A 15914-nucleotide genomic window follows, 5' to 3' on the forward strand; every position below is an offset into this window, starting at 1 on the left:
TGTAGAGAGATAGAGAGAAAGAGAGAGAGCGAGAGAGAGAGAGAGAGGAGAATTTGGGAGCCAGACAGATAGTATGTAAGACTAAGTATGATGAGAAGAAATTGTTATGCAGAAAGATAGAGTGTGACACAGAAAGAGAAAGAGAGAATGAGTGAGAGAAAGTCAGAGAGAGAGAAAGAGAAAAAGGAGAGAGAGAGGAAGAGAGCAAAGAATATAGACAGAAAGTAAGATAGAATGCAAAGGAAAATAGATATACAGAAAAAGAGACAGAACCAAAGATGTAGGGAGAGGGAAGAAAAGAGAGAAATATATAGAGAAGGAAGGAGAGAGAAATATAGTATGAGAATAAGAAAATTTCTAAAGAGACATAGATATAGAAGAAAATAGATGGAGAAAGATGGAAAAGAGAAAGAATGAGATGAAAGGAGGTGGATAGATTGAGAGAGAAGGAGATATAAAGTAGCTACAGAGAGTGGGAGGGTCGGGGAATATAGATAGAAATTTTAAAAAGTATACAGAAAAATTTAGATAGATTAAGTAGGATAGAGAGTAACAGAGAAAAAGAGAGAGAGAAAGAGACAGACAGAAAGAAAGAAGGGTGAGAAAAAATTGACAGATGAATATAAATGCAAAATTAGAAGAAAATTGAGACAAAGATAAGATAGAAGTATGTAAAAAAGTGAGATCTATAGATATATATCTATAGAGAGAGACAGGAAATCTAAGAAATTTTTGTAGTAAATTGTTCAAGTCTATTAAGGTAATGACAAAATATTTCTTTTCCTTTCTCCATGTGTTCAAACTCATAAAGAATTGAACAAACAATTGAGAAATGAAATTTAAAAACTGAATAACAGCTGATTTGTCTTAGAAATCATTGTATTACAAGAATACAGTTTCTGGTTTTATAGTAATAAATTTATTAAAACTATCTTACTCATGTTCTTTCCTGAATTTACAATAAAAAAAAAAGAAAAAGAAAATGAGATAAAAAGATTCTCTTTCTTGCAGAGAGGAAAAGTACCAATAACACTTTTGATTCAATGAAAACATTAGCAAAGTATTAAAATATTATGTTAAATTTCATCAACATTAGTATTCTTTGATTTAAATATTGTAGAAATTACTATAGTTCTCTAAAAAACAAAAAAAAAAGTAGTTGTTTTCATAATATTAATAATATGAATCTCATGTTTTAGTAACAGACTAGTTACTGACTTCTCTGACAAATATTAGTTAATGAAAGAATACATTTATAAATAATGAAGAAAGAAAACATTGAATGATGTTTTATTTTGTTTTTTGTTTTAATAAACTCATGTGAAATAATGCTATAACGATAAAACAACAAAATACATTAAACACTTACTTCTGCTTGTAAATCCTGTCCAACGTGTTGTTTAGCTGAGCTGTGTATCCTGCTGTAGAGTTGTATAGTTACTGCTGCTGTTGTGTGCGAGATCTGTTATATGTGGCTTACTCTGTGTTGTTGTGTGAATGTGAAAGAGAGGTCTGCAGTTTTATCAAGTATAATGTGTATGTAATATCTGCTGCAACCAATGATTGGCAGGTTATGGTTCCCATGGAAGGAAACAGAAAACCCTCCCTGCTTCAGGTTCCTATAGCAGAGTAAAATGTAACGAAGGGACAGGGACTTTATATATGCCAGTAAGCCAGTGGACATACATTATTATTACATTTTATTATAGATGTGAAGAAGTAAAGAAGCTGAAGGAAAAAATCCACATGTCTGGTTTATAACTTGAGAAAAATAGCTTTCTGATTAACTTTTTTTTAAATGCTTATTTTCCAAAAAATATCTTCAGACACAAGGTAAAAACGAAATAACCATAAAAGTAAATTCTTAAACCATCCTTTTTTTTGTTTTTCCTATGATGGAACTGTACATATGAAAAATAATTCACATAGCAAAAAATAAAAATCATTATGAATGTAGAAGACAGTTTTTGAAGAAATCTTCTGTTAATCTACACAGTTGTTTACATATAGATTAATGCCACAGAATGAGAAAATATAAAAACTATATATATATATATGTATATATATATTTATTTTGAGCAGACGTTATTGATTATCTATTTTATAAAAGATTACTTTCATATATTGGTATTATATAGAACTTGTCTCATTTATGTATTTTTCCCCCCTTATCAATCAAATTCTATAGTGATTCAATTAATTTTCACAAATTTTATTTAGCTTATAATCAAATGAGAAAAACAAACAAACAAACAAAGCAAAGCATACACTATTAACATAAAGAAAAATAAATTATCTACAGTCAAAACTTAAAAGTAAAATATCTCTTAGTAACACACCAAAAAGGAAATGAATTTTTTCTTTTTCTTTATTTGTTTGCAATTTTCTTTTTAAATATTTCCTTCGCTATTTTAAATTAATGAAGATGATAGAAGTAATAAATTATATAAACTTACTACTGAAATCATTATCTTTGTTTCAAGTTATAATTAATGTTGATTTACATCATTTATCTTGTTTTCAACTATGTTGTTTCTCCTTTTCTTCGAATAATGAGAAAACCAAAAATAAAACCAACAACATCAAAACAACAATAATTAGTATTTCTTAAATAAGTATGAAGTCTTAGAATTGTAGGTGAGAAAATTTGAGAAATGTTTGCCTTTCAAAAGTGCATTACTTATGTTAGTCAGAAAGGTTAGGAAGCTTTATGAAAATATGGTTTGTAAAATTAAATAAACTTGATCAAGAACATAAACACAATACATGTATTTGATAGTTTATACTGTAATTTCTTGGATGTTATGTTTCTCAATCATATTTCAGTTTAGTTGTACAGCAGTAGATTGGCAGAATAGTTAACGCACAGACAAAATGCCTTATGATATTTAGTTGCAGTTCTTCATAGTCTGTGTTCAAATCCCAGTAAGATCCAACTTTACTGATCATCCTTCCAGGGTTGATAAAATAAAGAACCTATCAAATATTCCTTAGTATTAAATCAATCGACTCCTCTTTCTGAATATGTGCCATTGTGCTTCTGTTGGGAATCACTATTTTTAGTTCTTCTTTATATATATATATATATATATATATATATCATGGGTACTGGAATGGTTATAGGCACATATGGAATAGGTGCAGGCATAGCTGTGTGGTTAAGAAGTTCATTTCTTAACCATGTGGTTCACTTCGCAGCCACATGATCTCAGATTTAGTGTCAGTGCATGGCATCTTGGGCTAGTATCTTCTACTATAGCTTTGAATAAAACTGATTGACAAAAACTGCCCAAGTATGTTACACACATACACATGCAGACGCATGCTTACACACACATACACATGCTTACACACACATACAGATGCACACACATATGCAGAGACATACACTTACACACACACATACACACAGAGACTCACACACAGACGTACATATGTGTATAAACACACACACACACACATATATGCACACACACACACACACACACATATATATATATATATATATATATATATATATACACACACACACATGTATATATTGGGTCATCCCATAAATAATGCAGTTCTTTCAGTTGCATGAACTAAAAGTTGGAGGAGGATGGGATAAACTACCTGCATCAACTTGCTATAAATGCAGGTAGTAATTTTATCTTGTACTTATTCTTAGTGCAAGTTTTAAAGAGTGCAGTTCGATTTTAGCAGCTTTTTTTTCAAAGCTATAATGGAAGTGACAAAGGAGCATATTCAGCCTGTTTTGCTTTATGAGATCAATAAAGACAACAACAGAATGGAAACTGAGGAATATTAATGCAGTATATGGAGATCAGACAATAATCATAAGCCAGTGTCAATGGTGGTTCCAGAAATTCTGAGCCAGATACTACAGAATAGAAGATAAGCCTTGTTCTGGAAGATCTGTAGGGTTCAACAAGGATGTCCTGCAAACCCTGGTGACTCAAAGTCCCAGCTTAACTGTTGAGGAACTAGCAGAGAAGCTTGGATTTGGTTATTCAATCATTCATTGACACCTGTGTACCATTGGAAAAGTCAGCAAATTGGGTCAATGGGTTCCTCACAAACTTTCCAAGTCTAAGCGCATGCAACAAATTAAGATGTGACCTTTTTGTGACCGAATAGTGACTGGTGATGAGAAATGGATTTTCTATAACAATGTCAAGTCCTTAAGACAGTGGGTAAAGGAAAGGAAAAACAGTGGTATCCCAGGTTAAAGTAAGTCTTCACACATGTAAGGTGTTGTTATCTGTTTGGTGAGATATGAAAGGTTTAGTCCATTTTGAACTTTTAAACCCAAACCAAAATATAACAAAAGAGATCTACTGTGAGCGGCTCGAGTAGTCTGCACTAGAAGGAAAAATAACCATCTTTGGTTTCAAGATGCAAGGTGTTCTTCGATCAGGATAATGCTTAGTCACATACAGTGAGGATGACACTTCAAAGGCTGGAGCAGTTTGAATGGGAAGCGATGCTCCACCCACCATATTCGTTGGACATTGACTCATCTGATTATCATTTATTCTACAGTCTTTAAAATCATTTGAACACAAGAAACAAAAGTTCTGTAGATGAGATTAGAACAGTACTGGAGGAGTATTTTTCATCAAGGACAAGTGAATTTTGGAAGAGGGGCCTTGCAAGTCCATTAGACAGATGGAAGACCATTGTAGAAAATGAAGAATATATTTTAGATTAAAAAATAACTTTGCTTATCTTAATTTTGGAAAATAAAAGAAAACTGCATTATTTATGGGATGACACAATATATATATGCACACACATACATGTGTGTGTGTATATATATATATATATATATATATATATATTGCAGAAGGCACCAGGCTACAGTTCCTTGCAGTGATTGAACCTGAAACCACATGGTTTGGAAACATATTTCTTAAACACATACCCATGCCTGCATCTGAGTGTGTGTGTGTATGTGTGTGAGTTTTACATTTTGGGTGTCTGGAGGGAGGGCAGTACCCTTGGCTTTGCTGGTCTTCTGAGGTTCATGAGAGTGTTACTTCTAATGTTCCTCTTGAATCTTTGCAAGTCAATATCCATAGGAAAGGCATGAGTAGAGAGAGAGAGAGAGAGAAAGATCCAAAGATATGACATTTTTGGAAGAAAGGACTGAGTGCAATGATTAGTACTGGGCTAGAGGTGGTTGCACAAAACAAGTGTGATGAGAGGAAGAGAAATGAATGGGATATGAAAGCTTGAGGGCAGGTAATATAAGCCTGGCCAGATCTGAGAAGCAGATACCATTACAGTTGGAAAGACTGAGAGAGAAGTCTGCACATATGTGGATCAGGGGCTGGAACATGTCTATCAGTGATTTATGCCAGTCAGAGAAGTGGTGTAGTTTTAGATACAATGTCAGATATGTATGCATCAGCAGCTCTGTTCTAGATATGATAACAATACTCCATTGTGAGCATTACCTGGATTTTGTAGAATGTCAATAATTGTTAGAGAATGAAGTGTCTTCTGGTCTGAAGAGGAGGCTAGTCAGTTGTTAAGATGCAGTTGTAGGTATTTTAAAGATGTATTTTTCTAAGGAAAGATTCTCTGTGATAATGACGCCCCATGTTTGGAGCAGCTGTGAGGGCTCCAATGCCTGTTGATCTTGATTAAGGGGTTGTAGTATGATAATGTTATGTTTTGAAATGGGTAGTATTTGTTTTCTTGCTGTTGGAAGAGATACAGTTAGCATAGTCTTATTAGAGGATGCTTTCAGGTCTTTATTTATGGAAATGGTGTAAGGTTGGCATCCAGTGACTTGATTGTGAGTGGCTGGTATATAGTCAAAGAAGATTATGGAAATATGAAGCATAATATCGTGCGTATAAGAGTGGACATTGTTGAGCATGACAGAAAATGGATCATTGATGCATAGAAGGAGGTGGGGGTACAGAACCAAACTCTAGAATGAGCTCCATCAATAGACACTGTGATTGTGCAATATTATGGCTATTGACTCAAGCATTTCGTGAAGTCCATTCTTTCACCCAAAGTCCACATGACCATGTTAAATCAGGCAGCATATTAAGTCTATATTGCACATCAAGAAGAATGTGGCCTCCAACAGGCTTCCACAAAGTTTCTATTACAAAATTTTACTCACAAAACTTTGGATGCTAAAAGACACTATAGAACCAAACCTCAGATTACACATAGGGTTATATGCACACACACTTGCATGCGCCCGTGTGTGTTTATATATATAAGATAATGAACTTTACCACCTTATTGTTAAATATATTTTTTAATTGTCAATTATTAACTTTCTCTTTAAAAAATTAATGTCACTTTATATTTCTTTCTACTCATAATAAATTCTGCATCTTATCTTCAATAATTATATTATTCTGATGCTATAAATAATCTCTTGTTTATATCAAATTCTGATCTTTAAACAAAAATATATGACCATATAAATGAAATACTAATCGAACTAGAATTGGTTCAATTAGTGTTTGATTTTGAAAATTATTGGTCTATCAAATTTAAATTGATACCAGTTATTCAACATTATTTTATAGTGTAACCTTGATAGAGCAATTCAGAAAGTTTGTTTTGTTAATGGATTATCTTAAAATGCTCAGTAGTTGAATATTTTAGATTATTTATTGTTTGGAAGAAGTGTGTGTCAGTAAGTTTTGAGATAAAATAAAGACCAATATTTTGGATGGGAATTTTGTTTGGAGGAGGAGGGGAATAAGTTGAACAATTGCTTGCTGTTCTATTGAGCTTACATCATAAGTTCACATTCTGTTACAAACATTAGGCTGTCCCCTATGGCAAAGCATACTACTTTTATTAATTAATTATGATGCAAAACATATCTTCATTGTGTAATTGCAGAAACAATTCAATTAATGCTATTATGAAAAATAAAGTTATTTAACAAAACATAAATGATTAATAGATATTATTTAATCTTGTTTCCATTTGAGACTATTTGTTTTGTACTATATTTTATTGAGAAAGATTTTGTTTGGAATTTTATTAATAGATTCAGAATTATATATTTACTATATCACTGTAGTCTTTAATAAATATTCTGTTGTTTTAGAGTAAATTTCTTATAATTCAATGTGCAAAGCTATGGTAGGAACTGTCTGGAGAGTTGATAGGACTAGAATGGAAATACGGATATAGGGAGGTTGTTGGCTGTATCTGAACTTGGGAAAAATATCTTTTAAGATAGCTGGGTAGTATCTGAGGTAATTTGACTGCTGTTTGAAACAATTGCACAGAGACTTTCCTGTTTGGCTCATATCCTATCTGTCAGTTATAATATGTGCTGGAGTTTAACTAATTATTCAAAAGATGGAACTGCAACTCTTTCTACACACAAGAACCCTAGTTTATCACAGAATATCCAGGGGAAGGTTTGTACTGCAAAGCTAGGATATGGAAAGTTGATAGGAGAAGAATGGAAACATGAATGTAAAGAAGCTGTTGACTGCATCTATTAGGTTGTCAAGAAAGTTCTTGCGGAAATTTTAATTTTGGTTTTAAATGATGTATTTTCAATTTAATTTTCGGTAAATTACTTTGACTTTATATATCAATTTAAAGCCCAGTTTTTGCTCTATCTAATCGTGTTACTCCTTTCCTTTTGGAATAATTAGGCCATTTTTCCGGAATGTTGAATACAACATGGACAAAAAGGAAATTTGCACGATTTTCTTATTCCAGTTCAAGCTAGGCTGCAAAGCTGCTGAAACAGCTCGCAATATCAATGATGCCTTTGGCCCAGGAACCACTAATGAACGAACAGCACAATGGTGTTTCAAGAAATTTGGTAGCGGGGATGAGAGTCTTGATAAGCGGGGATGATAAGCATAGTGGTCAGACATCGGATGTTGAGCTAAAAGCCTTAGTGGAAGCCGATCCATGCACAACTGTTCGAGAGCTTGCTTCTGAATTAGACGTAACGTATACAACAATTTCCAACCACTTGAAAGAGATTGGAAAAACAAAAGTACTTGAGAAATGGGTACTGCATGAATTTAATGACAACAAAAAAAAAACGTTGTTTTCAAGTGTTGTCTTCCCTTCTTTTACGCAACAAGTATGACCCGTTTCTCAACTGGATTGTGACTTACGATGAAAAGTGGATTCTTTTCGACAACTGGAGACGCTCAGCTCAGTAGTTGGACGCTGACGAAAGTTTTGTTTGAGCCGAGATATGTGCATCTGAATTTAAAGGTTAAAAACTGCAAGAACTTTCCTGCCAACCTAATAATTTTAGTAAGATCTTTTTCTGTAAATAGCTGTATATCATTTCTCTTCTTATATAGCTCCAGAGCAGATTCGATTGAGCAGGCCTTTGATTAAAGTGCTTCAGCCAATTCATGTAGGTGCAGATATAGTCATATAGTTAAGAAGTTTATTCTTTGACCATAGGGTTCTGGATTCAATTTCTCTGCATTGACTAATGTCTTGTGAATAGAATTTGGCAAATGGAAACTGTGTTGAAGTTCATTATGTGTTTGTATAATTTAAAAAATATTTTTGTATGACTTAATCAGGAAGGGCCAAGTCACATGCTTATAACCTTTTCTCAGGTTGAAATCTTCTCTTGATTGCCAAGTAGTCAAAGGAGGATTTGAAAGGCTGTGATATATTATAACTAGATGGGGTAAGTTATTGAGTATTTAGTGTTTTTTCCCAGTGACAGAATACAAAACATCAACTCTCTAGCTTGTATGATGACAGCTTAATGAATCAGTCAGAGTTGGCTTTCATTTTGAACAGATAATAGCTGAGTGATTCAATCTAATCTGAGGTTTCATTTAAATTTTAATTCCTCATATCTGTCTCCATAGTGTTTAAAATTATTTTATGTTGAGAAAAAAATAAATCCTTTGACCAGTATGTTAAAATTTCAGTGGAAGATTTTTCTCCATAAAAGTTATAGGATATTTATTTATGCAGGTGCTATATACAAGAATATCTATTTATGTAAGGTCAAAATGGTGAATTGTCAGTGTCTTTAGAGTATTTAGACTGACTTGAAATATTTCTTCTGCTCGTTGTGCTCCAAGTTCAAATCCTGCCAAAATCAAGTTTGCATTTCAATCTTTTTACAGTTGGTAAAAAAGTATCAACCAATAGCAGTGAATCGACAGAAGTATTGGAACATCAGAAAAGATACTTTATAATATGTGTTCCAGCCTTTTATTCTGATAGTCCTCTCTGCAATATCCTGTGACAAGCTGTATCAACCATAGTCATTCCCTTTGAAAATTTTGGTGGTGTAGAGAGATAAGGATTCCACATAGGAGCAACTACCACTCTTCCACAAAACCCATTGCCTAGGCCTGTGCATACAATTGTAGATTGTAGGTCCATGCTGACCAACATAGACCACTGCATAAGAAGTTTACTTAGCAACCATATGGTTCTATATTTAATCCCACTGCATGGTGTCTTGATCAAATACTGTCTTGCATAACACAAGGTTGATCAAGGCCGTGTGAGTGGAATTTGGCAGGTGGAATTTGGCAGGTGGAAACTCTGCAGAGGTACATTCGTCATATGTCTATTTTCTTTCTCTCTCTCTCTCTATATATATATATAAATATTTATTTATTTATTTATTTATTCATTTTTTGTAGCTTAGTGAGGAGAAACAGTGATGCCCATGACTTCTCTCTGTGCTTCTATCTGTGGGAAGAAGGAAAGGACAAAGGAAGGAAGGAAGGAAAGCAGGTAGGGTTTTTTTTTTTAGACTAGAAACTTGACCTGAAAGCTTGTAATAGAGAGGATTTTGATAATATCACTCAAGTGCCTGATGGTAGTGGTAAACCTGGCAATGGATTAATTCTTCTAGACACAATCTTGGTATATACTGGCATAAACAAGTTGGTTGAGTTGCATTCCTGTGCTTCAAAAGATAACTTAGCCATTCAATAAATTGGAATCAATGAAATCACAACCAAACTGAAATAAATATTTGGGTTGATATGATGATTGACTAAAAACACCATTTATGAGCTTCAGTATGGCCACAGTCCAATAAATGAATAAAAGATTACCCATACCTTTAGTGTTTCAGAACAAAAATAGTTAAGGTTTTTTTCTGTTTTATACAAAACAAAATAAAAACAAGAAAAAGAAAAAAGAGATGCTACCGCTAATAAATAATGTGCTTCTATTCAAAATTTTTGAATACCACTGGTGTAGGTAAATGGAAATCAAATGAATGATTCTTGTATAAAATCACAATTTGCCAAGACACAGTTATAAATATGATGATTCTTTAGAATATTTTTAATAGAAGTTTAAAAAAAAAACACTTACATATGTTGTAATGTCTGAAAATAAAATATGGAGAGAATGGACTATTTTCTATGCATAGATATTAGTAAAAGTAGGGGAGCAATGCTACACTTTAAACAATGTCTTTCTTAAATTCTTTGGTCAGTATAGAAGATCATAATTGAATTTGTATTATTTATTAAAATCCATTTTCAATTCAAACAAAATTGATTAAATTAATCAGCAAGCTTCACTTGCAACTTTGACCCTTGTTCCTTTAGTTTTATTTTATAATTTTCTATCTTTAAATTTCTATAGATTCTTTCCTAATATACTAAATCATACATTTTTTTTCTCATAAGAAATATTAAATTGAATTATACATTTAATTCTCTCTAATTCTAAATAAAACACTTCCTTTCTGTTGCTCCTCATAATCATTTACTCTATATATGTTTAACTTTCTTACATTTGTCATAATTGTAACTGTAGAAACGAGGAAGATTTAAAATATTTTTCAAGTAACTGTTTAAACATTCTATTGTCATCTAAAATGTACTGAATGAGAATTCAACTCTAAGATCTAGGTCATATTTTTCTCGTAGATACAGCTATTTAAACTGTTTATTAAAATGATTGGTAACCAAATACTGCATAACCAAATGTAGCACTTTCTAAGCAGCTATATGACAGTTTTTATATGGTTTCTTTCTCTTCTTTTCCTAACTTTTATTACTTTTTCCTTTTCTTTGTTCATTGGATATATAAGCTTCAGTTTAACTTTACATCTTTTCCACATTGATGTTATTTCCTACCATAGAAACCATTATGCTTGTTTCTTTCATTTGCTCTGTGCAACAGAATTCCAATCCTATCTATGAATTCCCAATTCCTACAAACTGCAGCTTCTGACAGATAAACTTTCAGGATATCATAAAACTGCTAATCTCTCATGCTTGCTGTCTTCCAGTTTTCCCTAGAAACTCACTCAATTATAAGCATGGCTATCTTTCATGTGTTGTATCAGAAAAACAATCTCTGAAATTTATCATCATGAAATACAATGGATGTGAGGAAAAACTATTCGCTATGATTTCATGTGATACTGTGAAAATATGTTCATGATTTACTATCAACATAATTCTTTCTGAATAGAAAACAAGATAGTTTCCTTAGAATTATCACTGTGGATAATGCAAAAACCAAATCTAATATTAGTATCATCTATTAGATATAGTAATGACAGATTTCAGGACAAAATATATGCAAACTGAAAAGAGACCACAACATTAATGCATTCAATAGAAATAGTATGGTTAACTATTGATATTGTTTACTAGATATAACTAGTCTAGTTTGAATGTTTGTGTAAATGTACATAAACACACACTCACACACACATACATACGAACATGGATGCACATACATATATGCATACATACATTCACACATAAATACACATTCTCTCCCTCTCTTTCTCTCTCTCCCTCACATGCACACATATACACTCATACACTGAAAGTGGTGAATTGGCGTGGGGGATAAGATACCTTGGAACTTTTGTTCCGGTTCTTTGTTCTGCTTTCAAATTCTAAGAAGGTCGACTTTGATTTTCTACTTTCCTGGGTTGATAAAGAGCTAATCAAGTACTGCCATTTATATTTCACACACACTCCCTCCTCTCTCTCCCTCTCTCCTCCCTCTCTCACCCTCTCTCTCTTCCCTCTCTCAATCTACTACATCACATTGTGAAAAATTATGTAGTGTCTCTTTCTTCAGAAAAAAGCAAGGTCTGCATAAGACAGTTGCAACCTCTTCTCATAGAGAAACATATATGTTCCTGGAACTATCCAAGGATGGGACAGAGTACAGTATGATATGGAACAAATAAAAAAAATATGGCATATTTAGGTATGGCTGAATGATTATGGAGTTTGCTTTGCAATCATGAGGTTCTAGATTTAACACACCACATGGCTTCTTTGACAAGTGTCTTTAACCATAAACTCAGATTAACTCAAATCTTGTGAGATAAAGTAGTCAGAAGATATGAAATATCTATTGGAGGGATTGTAATTGTTACTCAAAAGGCAAACTTTGTCTGATTGTGTCCCTCTGATTCTTATTGTTAAGGGTACAAGTGTTCTTCAACTATTTACATTATAAATCAATAAGTTGGTGGTCCAGTTAACTGAACAACTGGAATATAGATTGTTTTTGGAAAGCATGCACTCATGTGGACTAACAGAACTACCTGGACATTCCATTCTCTGACAGTATCAATGTTGGTTGGCATTGCTGAAGCAAGCAACAATGCTGAAAGCTGTTGAAGATGCTGTGATCGCCAGTCAATGGCTGATAAAAACAATGTGCCACAGTGCATGCAATATGGTATATGTTAGATATGCATGTGTTTTCATGTGTGCGTATACATGCATGTATGTATATGTGTGTGTGTGTGTGTTGTGGGTGTGTATGTACATATGTGTGTGTATATTTAGGTATGTATGCATGAGTACATTATGTGCATGTGTGTGTATATTTATATATATATGTATATATAAATATATGTAATATATGTATATATAAATATACATACCATGCACACAATAGCACTGACCACTTCCCAGCCACACATCCAGACACCGACACATACACACACACGCACATATCAAGGTCACTGGCCCTCTTCCACAGGCACATACATACTCTCTTATACACACGCACGTGCACCTTCATGTATGAATTTGTGTGTGTGTGTTGATGAAAATACAAATTTCAAATTTTAGCGCAAGGTCAGAAATTTCAGGAGAGCAGGGTAGTTGATTACATTGGCTCCAGTACTCAACTGGTACTTATTTTATCGACCCTGAAAGGATGAAAGGCAAAGTTGACATCATCAGAACTTGAACTCGGAACATAAAGATGGATGAAATATTGCTAAGCATTTCACCAGGTGTACTAACAATTCTACCAGCTCACCACCTTGCATTGGTGAAAATGTAGAATCGATAAATAAACTGATGAGACTTATAATACTATAATACTATTCTGAAGTGTTTACTCCAGCCAGGTTGGACAGACACTCTCTTACCACTCTCACCATTGGAGATACAATAAATCAGCAATTGGCCTATTGGAACCATATCACCAATGATATTTTAGTCTCTAAAATGCATGATGTATGAAAAATAATTCTAAGATGCACTTGATTGTTTTCTTTCTTCAATAATGCTGATTTGCTTCATTACAAAGCCAAGTTTTTGAGGAAGAGGAGATATAGTCAATGCACTTGACTTCCATGTATTACTGGAACTTTTAATGATGCAAAAGAGATGAAAGACAAGAACAACCACTGTGGTACTTGAACACAGAAGACAAATAGATAAATATAATGAAATAATATTCTAAGATATTCTATCTAAGATTCTACCATTCCCTCCATCATAATTTCTTCTTCGGTTACAATCTTGGGGAAACATCCATGGAGAAACATTATTCACCATTATCTTTGACTGCTCTGTAAATAATAAGTGTCAGTACCATTAAAGTGCAGACAAATTTGGTTGGAGAATGCATTTAAAAATAATTACTATGGTTCATTGTTATAAATGATGTCGAAAGACATACCTTACAAACAGATTTCTCTAACTCACTTATGATATGATTTTGTATACAAAATTTCTTCAGAAATCATCTCATCAGAGCTATTCATTTTGTTTAGATATCATATATAAAAACGAACTGGCAGCAATAGAAATGAAAATTTTTCTTTTTCTTTTTAAAATCAGCATATTTTGATAATGATTAAGATTCTATTATTTTTTTTTTTAATTTACCATTTGTTTTCTACTGTGTGGGCACAACCACTCAAAAAATACTGTTTTCTAAAGATAACTAGTAAATCTTAGTGTGTGATTTATTATCATTAAGTGTCTTTCATGACAGCCAACTACTATACTTCATTTAGTACGAATAAAGACAAATTAAGTATTTGGTTGTATATAGTGGACAGAAAAATAAAATAAAAATTTTCTAGTTGGTGGATACTAGCAGAATGGCTCTCAGCAACTATCTTTTTCTAATAAGATTTCACTAATCTGCTGTTAAATTGAGAATTGGTCTGATGTATTTTTGACTTGAATCAAATTGCTTTCTGTTACATTTAGTAGCTTCTTTGAACAGATAATAATAAAAAATAAAAACATAATGGTGTAGCAAATTAAATGCTTTATAACTTGACCAAATTAGTCACCTGAGCATACAACCAATCATCAGGACATACTCCAAACCACAATTTCCTACAACTGGACAGTGTAATATGAAAAGATTGAAAAAAAAAAAAAAAATCTCCAAGTGTCTGGTAATAGTCACACTTCCCTATTGTATAATGATTTCCCCAGTATATTTCAATATGTTAATTTATTGGAAGGTTTTAGAAAACAAAAAAAAAAAAATGAACAAAAAAGTCATTAAAGAATGAAAACAAAATAAAATTGATAGAAATGGTTTAGAAATTATGAAGTATATAGTAAAAGTGACATGGTAATCACAATTAATATATTGATGCTGATGTTGGAAACTATACAACAAAAAATACTTAATCAACGGTTGAGTAGGTTTATTTTAAAGAAGTATAGACAAATTTAATCTATATTTAAACTATTGTTGATATTTTTTTTTAATGTATAGATTAACAATAACAAAAGAACCACACCATTATCTTCTATTGATAATATGGTAATGAAAATGCAACTAACACATTTTAGTATATGAAGACATCCTGAAAGGTAACTATCAACACAAATCTGGCTTCATAACGTATTTAAAAAAAATTTGTTTTGATCTAAAGTCATGAACCAAAATGATAACCAAATTGTTTTCTATTTGTCTATTTTGTAATGTTAGGTAGAGTAATAATGTTTTATATTTTACACTACAAGAGAAATGCTGTTTTCCTTCTTATTTTTATTTTTTGCTTTGCTCTCTTTGTTTTATTTCTATTTTTTGTTTTCTACCCAAGATGTCTTCTAGTGAACAATAATCAAAATAAATTAATGGCTATGGTAATTCATTTTATCATATAATAAACCACTTTAACATTGTTGTCTATTTTATAAAATGATAAATGTAATTTGATATGGATATTTCTACTTTTATTTTCATGATATACAGTACTAACAGGCTAAATAACACACACACACACATGTTAGTGTGTGTGTGTATTGTACATACATATATATACACATACATATTGTTTGATTCTAAGACGACAAGAACAACATGTTCTGCTAGCTAGATACAGCTACTACTTCCAGTTAAAAACAATAGAATGACAAATAGATTTGAAAGAAAAGTGATATTAGTGGCCTAACATAAAGGGTTATAGCTACATTAGGAAAATTATGTAGAGTAAAAACAGAAAGGAAAGTCACTGGAACCCTTGGAGCTATCATCATAATGGCTATAGTTAAAAAAACAAACACACTCACAAAACATAAAACCAAGAAGGACATTGACAGAGTAAATGCATTTTCTGTTTATATATATGTATGTAAACAGAAAATGCTTATATATAAGCCTATGTGTATATGTACATACATACATATATATATAATGTG

At 32.3% G+C, this 15914-nt stretch overlaps 1 protein-coding gene across 6 annotated transcripts in view; it reads right to left on the reverse strand.

Moving 5' to 3' along the window:
• Positions 1-1623, reverse strand: part of LOC106876891 (protocadherin-18) — a 178052-nt gene extending 176429 nt beyond the window's left edge. For 2 of the 6 annotated variants that reach the window (XR_008265540.1, XM_052973091.1), the window contains exon 1: positions 1370-1617. The gene's annotated coding sequence lies outside the window, so the exon portion shown is untranslated. Of the gene's footprint in view, positions 1-1369 lie in introns of all 6 variants that reach the window. The other 4 variants (XR_008265543.1, XR_008265542.1, XR_008265541.1 and 1 more) reach the window with 3 other exon arrangements.
• Positions 1624-15914: the final 14291 nt, after the last annotated feature.

This window comes from Octopus bimaculoides, chromosome 14 (assembly GCF_001194135.2).
Source record: "Octopus bimaculoides isolate UCB-OBI-ISO-001 chromosome 14, ASM119413v2, whole genome shotgun sequence".
Lineage (NCBI taxonomy): Eukaryota > Metazoa > Mollusca > Cephalopoda > Octopoda > Octopodidae > Octopus > Octopus bimaculoides.